Source organism: Papio anubis, chromosome 15 (assembly GCF_008728515.1).
Source record: "Papio anubis isolate 15944 chromosome 15, Panubis1.0, whole genome shotgun sequence".
Taxonomy (NCBI): domain Eukaryota; kingdom Metazoa; phylum Chordata; class Mammalia; order Primates; family Cercopithecidae; genus Papio; species Papio anubis.
Window position 1 is genome coordinate 34786232 of NC_044990.1, and position 13377 is coordinate 34799608.

A 13377-nucleotide genomic window follows, 5' to 3' on the forward strand; every position below is an offset into this window, starting at 1 on the left:
TGACATATGTTTACTAAATAATCAGTACAAGATATTATATTATTCTTCTCAATAAATAATGAATAATGGAGCAAAAGAATATGCAAATAATATTTGAATTAAATTAGGATTACTTGATATTTGAATTAAATTAGGATTACTTGAAATGAATAAATATATTTAAATGTAAATAACTGCTCACCTAGTTTCTATGTTGACACTACAAATGTATAATTTATATTTGCCTGTGAATTTTAATGTTTGGCAATTACAATAAATTGTTATTCCATATTTCTCTATTTCTAAATTTGTAGTGACAAGTAAAACTCCTTAAAATTAATCTGTTTTGTGTTTTTATCTATGTCTTTTTGATTCATCAAATTTATAACATTAAAATAATCAGAACAAACTATTAAATAATATAAAATGTCTTATGAAAAATATTTCTGTTCATTTCATCCACATAACTTGTTTATTAGCAATTTCATGCATCTAGCTCATTCATATTTTCTAATTCATTATTTTGTATACACAAATCATTCCTAAATAAGAATAATCCGAGTTCTAAAGCAAGTAAATTGTGTAGAAATTGCAACAATGTGTGACACAAGTTGAAACTTTTATTGTTTTGCCTGCCAAAGTCAATAACTTCAATAATGAAGTTGAGCAATAGTGACGAGTGTTTTAAAATATAAAAAAACAGAATTAATTTATTTCTATGACAAAATATATTCATATTCAGCAAGAGTAGTCATCAATTCAAAAGTCTACTAGGCTCCCCTAATCACTGATACCATCAGCTCTTCCCTTGACATGTCCTACCAGCTCTTTTAGTTGATCTCTACTAACTTGAACTAGATTTTGATTAGCAAGGATAGACACAGAATTCATGGAGGAGGAAAATTAATCATCAACAGCAAGACTTTGAATCTCGAAGCAGACTGGATTCTGAACAGATAAATAAAGGAAGAAATTAGGAGACACTGAATAGGTCTCTTTTATCTTTCTGAGGGTAACTCTTCATATGCCTACCTAGTAAGTCCCTTTCTCTTCCTTTCCATTCATAATCCCAACAAATGAACACCAGAGTTTCCTATGCTATCATCCTTGGTTATCACAAAGCTTCATTTCACGTTAAGACTTTTATTCAGTAAAATATTCACTTGTGTTTTCACTTAAAATTTGTTTCTGAAATCTGTATTATGGCCTTTAAAATGTCAGTTTTGTTTCATTTTCTGTTTTTAAAAAATGAAAAATAGACAAAATTTTTGTGCATTTAACACCTTTAATCACAGAATACGTTTGTAAAGATCATGAATTGTCTTTGTAAGGAAAAATAATTTAATACATTTTTCTTGGACACACAAGCAATCCTGGGCATTTTCTTACAGGAGGTTTGGCTGATCTCAGCTATGCTCCACATGTCTTTTTTCCTTCTTCAGGGACCAGTAAGCTAGCCAAGAACTATTCTTCTCATGATATTCCCTGTAGTACAACATAGAAATTCCAAAAGAGGAACATCACACACCGGGGCCTATCATGGGGAGGGGGCAGAGGGGAGGGATTGCATTGGGAGGTATACCTGATGTAAATGACGAGTTGATGGGTGCAGCACACCAACATGGCACAAGTATACATATGTAACAAACCTGCACGTTATGCACATGTACCCTACAACTTAAAGTATAATAATAATAAATAAATTAAAAAAAAAAAAGAAATTCCAAAAGAAACTTCATAGACTTTTGTATCATTGTCCAATTTATGCCCGTTATCACCTAAAATGCTTAGCGTAGTTTTCCAAGTGCTGGAAAAAGGTTTAACATATTTTCTGATGCTTGGAAAACTACGTTAAGCATTTTAAATGGAACAAATTGCAAAGTCAAATACATCAAAGACTGTGAATACATCAATGAGTAAAATATTGACGTCATTAATGTAATCTATCACAATCCTCATATACTATTTTGCCTCATGTTGAGGAAAAAGACTTTAATATTCATTTCAGATTGTAAAAATAAACTATTTTTACTTAGTCAATCTGAAAACTTCTAAGTTTCCTGAAAAACTCTCCAAATTCTTACTTTTAATCTAATTTCTACACGACTCAGTCATATTTGTTTCCAATATAATATTCTCTATATAACATTTTGACTAATATCTCTCCAATATCCTTTTACCCTGCTCATATGGGAGGCTCCATTAAAACTCAGAGTACGGACATCTATTTAACAAAATATGTTGAGTTCATATGGAGAAAAAAATATCATCTTGTGACACTAATTTTTTCCCTCTAGCCTTCAATAACTTAAAAAACCGGAGTAGACGTTAATATTTTTCCTTCTAACCACAAGGAAAACAATACAAATTTGGAGACAGATGAATTCTACAAAGCGATCAATATTCCCATAGCTGAATGAGAAAGAAAGAGGATTGCGGGAGACAAGATCAGATTGGTAAAAGAAAGGTAAATTGCGGAGAATTTTTAGATGAAGATGTTTACATTGAAAGTCAGATGACATGGCCGGGCGCGGTGGCTCAAGCCTGTAATCCTAGCACTTTGGGAGGCCGAGACGGGCGGATCACGAGGTCAGGAGATCGAGACCATCCTGGCTAACACGGTGAAACCCCGTCTCTACTAAAAAGTACAAAAAACTAGCCGGGCGAGGTGGCGAGCGCCTGTAGTCCCAGCTACTCGGGAGGCTGAGCCAGGAGAATGGCGTAAACCCGGGAGGCGGAGCTTGCAGTGAGCAGAGATCCGGCCACTGCACTCCAGCCTGGGTGACAGAGCGAGACTCCGTCTCAAAAAAAAAAAAAGAAAGTCAGATGACCTGTTATTGAATTCTTTGCGAAATAGTAAGCCTCTGGGGAGCTTTAAACGGAGTAAAATACCTGGCTTGCCATTTGAAAAGAACATATAGGCTGCTATTTTGAAAAGAAACTCTGACACACTGCCAATCTAAGAGACCAGTTTAGAGGCTTGTGATTGTTTCAGTGAGTGTTGATGGTGAAGTGGACTTGGGTGGTAATAAAAGAGGTATTAAGAAGTGGTATGATTCTGGGTATACTTCAAAGGTGAATCTCACAGATTTTTTTTTTTTTCTTTGATAGATTGGCCATAGGACACAAGGATAAGTGATGTTACCAAGATTTTTGGCTTGAGCACCTGGAAGCATGTAGTTTCCACTTACTGTGGGCTTGTGTAGTTAAGCATATTATTATTATTATTATTATTATTATTATTATTTATCTAAATAGTAATATTTAAATTAGGAAATGAATTTGGAAATCAAAAATATTTTAACAGTCATTAAAGCCACCAAACAAGTAATTTTAAATGTTGACAAAGGGGGAAATAAGTGGTCACTATAACCTCAACCCTGTAGCTGACCATGAGGACTTAGACAGTATATTCAACTGCTCCATAGGTCCTTTGCTTTACACCAGCACCACAGACTTCTTTATCTGGAGGCTTTTTTAGGTCTTCATCTCTGAATTTTCTGAGCCAGTGGTGGTTCTGTCTACATGAGATGGGTGTGGTATTCCCTTAAATGTAACTATGGGACATAGCAGAAGTAGATGGCTCTGCAGACTCATCCATAATCCTTTCTTTTCCTATTGTTTAGCAGCAGTTATATTTTTCCCCTGTAGATATACCGATTAATTTTTAGGAAATATTCCATTTCAAGCTACTCATCTAAAGGCATGTGTTGTTTAAAATGTTATACTGCAAAGGAATTATTATTGTGTTACCTCATGTATGCAATCTTTCTTTTGCTATAAGACCTGTGAATAGAGCTCACAAGGCGTGAACCATACATTTGCAAGTAAGTCAAGAACGTAATAGTTAGATGTACCACTTTCATTTGTATTTCTTTCCTCCTGAACTCATGTATCCTGGCTGAAAAGAATAAAAATGACATCCTGTATTAGTCAGTTGCTATTCTTGAGGATAAGACATAAAGATTAAAAGTTATTGTCATCCAGTTGGAATATTAAATATTTTATGTCAATTCCAATATATTCCAAAGTCAGCTGCTTCTGAAAGGTGGAGTACATATTAAGATCAATGAATCTTATGAAAAGTAGTATACAAGCTTATACTTTCAAAATCTTTTTCTTGTTCATAATCAATATAGCGGTTAGATTAGATATTAAACAATACAATCATTAATTTGCTTAAGGTAAAACTAACTATATGATAACATTAATTTCAAACCAATAATTACTTTTTTATAATGATAAATATATAATAAACAAAATATATTTCCTCTATACTAGCTAATTCCCTGAGAATATGGTGCCATTTAGGATTGGTTCATGTCACTGACAAATTGCATCTCTACTACAAAAATGGTGTTAACTTGTCCAGCCATGTTAAGAAGTCACTGTTGTTGGGCCCATGTATAACTTTGGCCCCTTTCCTCCAATATCTCTTAGTTCATGAGCCCTTTATACAGTGAATATGGCAATAAAAATGATAATTAACACCTTCCCCATAGCTGATGCCTGGCTTGAGCATTTACACAGGACACAGTTCTCATACTCCTGGAACATGTAAGTAGACCATTTACTTAACCTGTAGCCGAAGCTCATCATTAAAACTCTAGTATTTCTCCTGCCAACCCACTTAAAATTTAATCAAATTATTATCTCCTATTGGTAGAGATTCTTACCTCTAGCCATCTCTTCTTTCTGATAAAGGTGGCAGTGAGCTATATCATTAATGTTTTCAACTCAGAAGGATTTCCCTTCTCCACTATCTTCTCACTCAAGCTTTAATATCAATCATTTTATTCCTTGCTGGTGCTAGAAAATTTTGCAAATCTGTCTTTAAAATAAGCTAGCTCAATATTGTTTTCTTGATCCAACTATATATATTTAATGTCCATGAAGGCATAAGGGCAAGTTGAGAGAAGAGTGGTAAGATAGGTGTATCAGGTTCATGCAATCTACTTGTCCCTTAAATAACTATTTGAATATAATTTCAATTGTAACATTCAATACTGAATATATTGCTAGGTAATCTTGTATTTAAGGATAAGATAATACCAAGTCAACTGGGACCGTCAAGTGGTATAAGCACCTGAAGTCCCAGAGTAAATAATTTGGACTCTATCACTGCCCAGAAGGGCTAAGAACTTTTTTTTTCTTTGAAGTTCACTATTTTATTCCAAAGAGTCCATAGATGTGTTTCAAAACTCTAGTGGAATCTACTTTGGATTTTCCTTAAGAGTTTCTTACATACTTAATGAAAATCTTATGCTACCGTATACTTGCCAGAACTATCAAGAATAATACTGCCAGGACCATTTTGTATAATTGTGAAGGTTTAGCGCTCCCTAACTTCAGAGGAACTTTTCACGTTATAATCAACTTTGAATGATGTTCCTGGAGTTGCTCAATGAATGGAATTATGTAGCCTGTACAGTGTATCTGATGTCTCCAAATGGTTAAGTAGAAAAGTTAAGTATGTCACATTCAGAAGGAGCAGAAGCAGATTGACAGCCTTCCACTGCTCTAGATCCCACATAAAGGTAGAAGTGTTCCAGGTTTTCTAATATACGGTCAGCATAGCACATTTACATGTTATCTATGTTGTCTCCAAATTCCTAAAATATGCAACAGGTTGTGATGTACTTTTACAATAACAAAAGATGATGAGTGAAGCAACTGATACTTGCCTTTGAAAAATTCATTACAATATATCCGAAGATAATTGGACTGGAAGATCACCATTGAATTAGGTGACATATCTTTTCTTCATTTTATTTGACTTATAACTTGGAGTACTTTGGTGTCATTTAGAATGTCTACTACTTCTCATTACTCAAGTAATAAAATTATGTCACAATGTAACTAATGTTGTGATATTCTAAGGGATAGTAAGATAATCAAAGTCTCTGTGAAATAAATTGTGTCCCAAATTAGGGAGTTGATTTTATTCCTGAGTCAATGGGAATGTGTATTTCTATGAGTGTTTACTTCTGTCCCAGCAGGTGAAAGTACCCAGTTCCCAAAAAACTTTGCTTATTAGGATAGGTACAAAATGACATGCTAGATCAATAGGTACATATCGATCAAGTTCTGTGGTAATTTTCTCAGGAAAAGTAGATGTCAGAATTAACAGGTGAAATTGAATTGAATTGATTAAACTTGTAATAATCCATTATGTTTCTAAAAACCGTTCTTATCTGTGTACTGCTTAGCAAAACAGAGGAGTTACATGAAGATGAAATATAAATCATCACCTTTCTTTGATCTTCTAAAACTCAACAGTAATAATGAGTATCCCCCAGGAATACGTTGTTGCTTTTGGTTTTCTATTTTGGAAAAAGCACTGTTGTTCCATAGGGTTCACTGTATTCTTCCTGACAGAAATGCCATTATTGGTGGGTTAGGAAGCCAAAATGCCAATTCTGGTAATATTGAATAGCTATTTCAACTATAAATAGAGGAACTGGAGGTTTAACAACCTTTCATGCCAATTATGTGTCAGGTCAAAACTCCACTGATTGCCTGACATCTATAACCCTCTTCTTGTCAGTGGGCAACAATGTCATTCTGAGCCACACAAATTAACATTACCATAGAGTCAGTGCCAAATCCAATTAGTTCACCCCATGTGTTGACTATTTCCCTTTCAGCAATGTATAAAGATCCTGGTGAATGTTTGCAGGTGAAATTAGGTAGTAATAACATAATAATTTATAGTATATATGTAGAATGTCATTTCTCAATACTACCTACCATCATCTCAATTTTGGGTGCTCTAATTCTATAAAGTAATTCAGGTTTAGAGATTGAAATAAAGTATAGAAACAATTCCAAAACATGTCAATGTTGTGTTTGCCACACCTAGCATAATTTTTGGTTATTAATAAAGGAAGAATCTATTTGGAAAAATTTTAATGTTTACCATAGGAACCCTATGATGAATTAGCCACCTTCAAAGATTCCTGTGTATCAAATCATTCTGATTACCTCTCTGTCCTATTCCTGTAATGTCTATCTTTCCACTGATACTAATTTCAAATGGTACATTAACCTCAATCAACAAGTTGATTCTTACAGTTGCTGCTCCTGCCCATTTCACAGATGCATGTACTTTCTTCGGTAGAGGTGTCCCCAATGTTGTGGTGAAGGGAATGTTTTCTGGGCTTTCTTAGTTTGGGAAATACTTTAGATATTACACATGACAAATGTATTCTTAAGTCCTTTGCTTTCCTTCTCCACATATGCAATGAATTTGCTAGATTCTTTCCCTCACGTTAGAGTAGATCATCTTTAAATCAAGATTTGAGCAAATATCCAAGAAAATGATTGTAGATGTGTGAGTTAGAACAACAACCTCACTTTCCCTAGTTAGGGAATCCAATACTGTAGGTTAAGCTTCACCAAAAATTATGGTCATTTTTTTCTTCATCTGGCATGCTTAAAATATATTCACCAAATGTCTCTGGTATTTTCTATTTTTAAAATAAATCATAGGTATATTGGCAAAATTCTATCTTCTTTTTTGATTATAAGCTTTTTCCTTCTGCCATGCTTGAGTATGTAATTTCATGCATTTGCTAGTATCTGATTTTAGTTAGAGGCCTGAAGACAATAAGAGAGTTCTTGAGTAGAGAATATGGGAAGAATTGAATTCTCTGCAAGAAACTGCTTTGATCAAATAGTTTTAGGATTCTTTAGTAAGGCAGAAATAGTCACATCAGACATACCTTAGCTGAAAATAGGGGTTGACTTGGAGTCTTGGTATTTGGTATATTTTAAAACATCCAAATCTTTCAGTATGTCTTTATACCTACACTCACTGTTTTATTATTTCCTTATCAAAGCTCTGTCACATTTGATGCATTTTCAGATTGTTAATTCTACCTACATAAATTGTAAACCCTTAGGATAAAGCTTTTAGTTTGATTTTCATCTTTCTCAGCCTACAGGCAAAAAGAAATGAGAGATGCTTAAAATCCTTGGTTGTCTGTCTTAGTTTTGAGCTGAGAATTTAGGACCTTGAGCTTGTCATGCATTTTCTTCAAGTTATACAGAAAAAATTAAAAGCAACTAGCTCACCCTAGAGCTTTGAATTACTTATATGCTTCATTTTGTTCTTTTAAGATGTGACTTAATCTCTGAAATTCTCGTCATTAATACACATTTTATTCTAGGTAACCACAGGTAATAGTTTAATTAGCTATTTTGCCACCGAACGCCACAAGCTGCTGGAATTCCGTTTTAATTCAACATAAATATGCTCTGCCTTTAGCCACAAACAGACTAGATAATAAATAGCAGCTTCCTATAGCATGCTTAACATTTTCTTGCCTACATTAATTCAGTTTATCATTTTTATGTCAGTGATCTTAGTTGTAAATAACCACAGCCCACTCTGTGTGATTAAACAAATAGTTCATTAAACACACATTGAGAAACTAAAAAAAAAAAAAAAAAAAAGTGTTGCGATCTGAAGATGTAAGATCTATGCTGATTCCAAAAATATGTGTTCCCCGAAATGAGATGTTCCAATTTTACAATGGTACTGTAGTTTCAAACACTCTTTTGTCAGAAAATTGAACCAGTGGCCCCCTAAACAACTGTCACACACATAAAGAGAGAGCAAGAGAGAATATAATTTCCATAAAAACATTTCTAATTCTGGAGAGTAAAAATGACTGAAAACTGTTCACCACACAGACAATCCTTCTTTATTTTTCAAATTTAAATCTTAATCCTGAAAAAATACTTATGAGTTTGGTAGGTGTTTGATGGCCATGTTGGAGGATCCAATTCAGATTAACAGAGTGGGGAATACTCTATCAATAAAACTCCCCTACAGTGGAGGGGAGCTATTGGTAGAATACAGATGCAGAAGCTATGATTGCTGTTGTTTGCATGTTTGAGGTGCAAGGGAAGCAAATGAAGAAGGATTGGTAAGGATGACCTACTATTTCATAGATATATTTTAATATAATCCTTGTTTTCTGCTCTACTCAATACCACTGCCATTCACATCTCACCTAAGATTTCTAAGCTCCAAACCTCTCTACATATCTGCAGGCTTCCTGGGCTATCTTTTGAAGTGAGTCTCCCTGTATTCATAATTGTGATCATATTCATCTCACTGTATTTATACTGGGGTTTGATAAACTTTTGTTTCACTCTGTCACCTTGATCCAGAGGAAAAATATATATAGTTAAGAATCTAAAATGCAGTTGAAAAATGTAAATCATCTTTATAAGCAAGAAAGACCCAATGAAGAAAAACAAATCAATGATGAGCAATTTGTAATTGATTGCTCTATATTCCTAGTTTTTATATCTTGTATCAGCATGTAAAAATTTTTCATTTAGATATTGAATTGTCACAATGATTACACACTATAAATACTTTCAGGTCTAAAAAGTGTTGTTCTTTTTGGGAAAATATGTTGCTATTATCATTTTAAGCTACTTATCCTACACCAAAATTGACCACAAATGACACTGGGGTCAAGTTGGGTCACCTTTTGTTTTAGGTGAAAGGGATCAAATTAACCTATGACATAAATATCAAGACAATGGTTGGCTATCCACAATTTGTTTATTTTTAAGATTGCCAATAATGTTGATAATAAATTAAAATCTTGTAGTTTCTCATATAATTGTATGAGTTTTTCAAATAATAATTTAAAACACCCTTTACCTTCTAAATATTGATTTTTAAATTATTATTCAAGTCATCTGTTTCTTCACATTCATTTTTCTAAACTTAGTCAGAAAACTTCATTTACCTCTCATTGGATATGTTAAAATGCCCAGTAGTTTTAAAGGTTTTTCTGAAAGTTACCCTTTAAAAGATAACTTTACATCATATATTTAGGGTTCACTTACATGTATGTAGAAATGAATATATTTAGTCATACTGATTTAGCTGTCAATCTTTTAAATTACATATGCATACAAAATTTTAATTGTATATATTATGTTCAGTACTTTATTTTTTTTTTTCCCCTTTCCATGCTGGCAGGATATCCAAGAGAATTTTAAATGTTAAAAATATTGTGAGTCATAGTATACATCATAGTTTATCAGGTTTTCTAATTCATCATCTTTCACTCTGATAATGTATTCCCTGTCTAAGGAGTATTCCAACTAGAGAGCTTTTGCTCATTGACAAGATTTTGTCTTTACTTTATATGTTCACTTTTAACTTTAGAGAATATTAAAATCATAAATGAACTCTACAATTTGCTAACAGGTAGGAAATTTGCTACTGAGAACTATCACTCTGAACACATTAGTTTTTCATTTTGGTAAATCACTTGTATGATTTGAATTAGTTACAACTTTTCTCCACAGGTTACACTAGGAAAAAATAACATATACACAAATGATCCCTATACTTTATTTGCTTTCAAAAGACACTGCAATCAAATATATTCATTTTATCCTAGGTAAAACTGAAATTTCTATCAATATATAAAATTATTTGATCTCTTTCATTTTGTTTAGTCCTCAACATAACTCATCTTCATTGAGGCCTTTAGTAAAATGATTTAACCAATCTCACTTTATCTAATCCTTCCAATAAAAAATAAGGTGTCCAGGTGTGCATAAACATTAGCACACATCTCTAGAGAATTTTATAAAACAGATCCCTCACTTCTCATTGAACCATTATCAACCTCCCTTTTCGAAGAGATCTTTCACTTCATTTTGCCCACTTCCCATCAGGGCCATTTATATTCACTCACTTATTGGCTCAGTTTTTTTTTTTTTTTTTCCTCACAGAATCTCTTAAATATTAGTGTAGTTCAATATTCTATCTTCAACATCTTTCTCTAGTTACCTCTAAATGTGTTTTTATATCCACTAGTATGTTTTATACTATGACATTTAGCTAATAATTTTGAAGTACCTGTTGCAATATTTGCGCTTTATTGTGTTTTCAAACCAGCTGTTCAATGACCTACTAAATGTCTTCACTATGACATCCAAGAAGCACCTCAACTCAACACATTCAAAACATAACCCTGAATACCAGTGTCACTGTCTGACTCTGTATTACCTGAGTTTTTGGGGTCAGGAATTTCTGTGTTATTAGACAATGCTGCTAAAATTATCCAGTTACTGGATAAAATTATCCAATTATCCCCAGTCCTCTAAGAGGCTTATAATGATGTATCTGGACTGTGTGAGGAATATGGGAATGATATGGTCTCTGGGGAATAGACTAATGTGTGACCAATATGGACTAACATACACATAATATGCCAGTGGTACTAAATGGATTCCAGGGAAAGAGTGACCACAAACTGGTTAGAGAACATTCTGACTTCACCATTTGCCCCCACTATGCCTTCTCTTTGCATTTATTGCCAGATTCAGGGTGAATACATGCTTCCCAAGGACGTATAGGTAGAGTAAGAATAAACATTAAGACTAGTTATAATATTAATGAAAGGCCTTTTGAAATTTTGGGGGGAAATAAACCTTGAAAATTATGACTCAAGGTTTAAGAAAGTAAGAAAACATACAATAGCTTTATATCACTTTTCACTTAGATATGTTTATTTTCAGAAGAGACTGTGGACAGGAATAAGGATAAGTGAAAGTGTTGGCAGACGTGTGGAGCTTAAAGTGATAAAAATTGGATTGTAATGTCCAAAAGAAAAGGATTTGATAAACCCTAATATTTTGGATTAGAAATCCCAAAGAGTTCTACTACAGGAGTAAACGTAAATCAAAAAGCACTATCTTTTATAAGAACTGATATCAAGCATAAAATTATCACAAACGCTCTTTAGAATATAGCCAGGACCATTACTTCCACTGCCTACTTTCCAGAAATATACATACATATCACACATATCACAGTAATATCATAAGTACACTCTAAGTCATAAATTATCTTTAAAATTTTTCACAAACAATTATCAGCACATATTCAATGTCTAACATAACATTGTATTGTAAAAATAAAAAACAGATCAGTGGGACCCTTGATCTTGGGATTTTAAGAAATAAATTCTAAAATATTTGTGCTTATTACTTGAAACTTTCAGCATATATTTAGAAGCAACTAAGATTAGAAAGAGCCTTACAGAAAAATTAAATTAAATTTCAATATAAAAAAATATAATGACAAAATAAGTGAAACTAAGACTAGGAGTTAACAAAACTATAGTAATAGTGAAATACAACTAGAATATAATTAGTAAAATTAATTTTAAATTTTCAAAAATGGAGCTTCAGAAAGAGAAGAGGAAAAAAAAATAAGGCACAAACAATCTTTTAAGAAAAAAAACAGATAATTTTCTAAAACATAAAGTTTTTTTATATTATTTTAGAAGTGCTATAAACTTTCAGCAGGAATCCTATGAGAAAATAACTCAGAATATCACAGCAAGACTTTTGTCATTCATCATGAAACAGGAAAGTCTCAAAAGCAGCAAGAAGATGATACACTAACCCCAGGTAAATAAAAATAAGTCTAACATGTCACTTCTCAATGAAAACAATAGGAGCCAAATGATTATGGTATATTTTCAAAAGGCTAAAACAAGTGCCAATCTAGATTCTAGATCCACTGACTAAACATGAAATTTCAAAAAGAAGACAATACTAGCAGAGTATATCTAAGCTAAGGAAGCATTGAATGCCTTTCTTGAGACAGAGAAAAAACTATCACTAATGGAAATTAGGAGCTACAGACTGAAGAGTAAAAACAGGTAAATTATGTAAGCGAATATAAATGAGCATTGAAACACTGACTACATAATATATTATATTAACAATATAATATAGTAACAATATAATATAGTAACAATATATTATGGAGTTTTAATATATAAAGAAAATTTAAATGTTTTAGTTTCTGTGACTTAGGAAAGGTAAAGTTATACTAAGCAAACAATGCCCAGCAGAAAGTAGATCGTGCTATATTATTTTCTGACAAACTAGACTTTAAGAAGAAAGTACTGTATCTATACTTTGGCATGTGTGTGTATGTGTATAGTACATCTCATATATATACATACATATATGCTATATATATTCAGACTGTTCCACAAGAATAATTAGAGATTTTAACAAACTTTTCTCAGAAACTGATAGAACAAATAGGATCAAAAAACTTTGAGGATACAGTTTATATTAAAAGCCATATAAACAAAATCATGATAACTGGGACTTGTAAGAAACTGCATCCAACAATTGCAGATGCCTATTGTCATCATGCACACATGGAACATTTACACAAATTGACCATAAGATGGACCTTAAAGCAGGTTTCAAAAAATTCAAATAACTGAAGTCATGCAAAGAATACTATTTGACCACAATGAAATCAATCTAAAAATCAATTTAAAAAGATATGAAGAAGATCCCCATGTCTTTCAAAAATAACTAAAACAC

General features: G+C 32.7%; 1 long non-coding RNA gene across 1 annotated transcript in view; it reads right to left on the reverse strand.

Moving 5' to 3' along the window:
- Positions 1-1231: 1231 nt before the first annotated feature.
- The window catches only part of LOC108582895, an 89091-nt gene continuing 76945 nt past the window's right edge, over positions 1232-13377 (reverse strand). The window contains exon 3 of the long non-coding RNA XR_002518392.2: positions 1232-1464. This is a non-coding gene — a long non-coding RNA (uncharacterized LOC108582895). The remainder of the gene's footprint in view (positions 1465-13377) is intronic.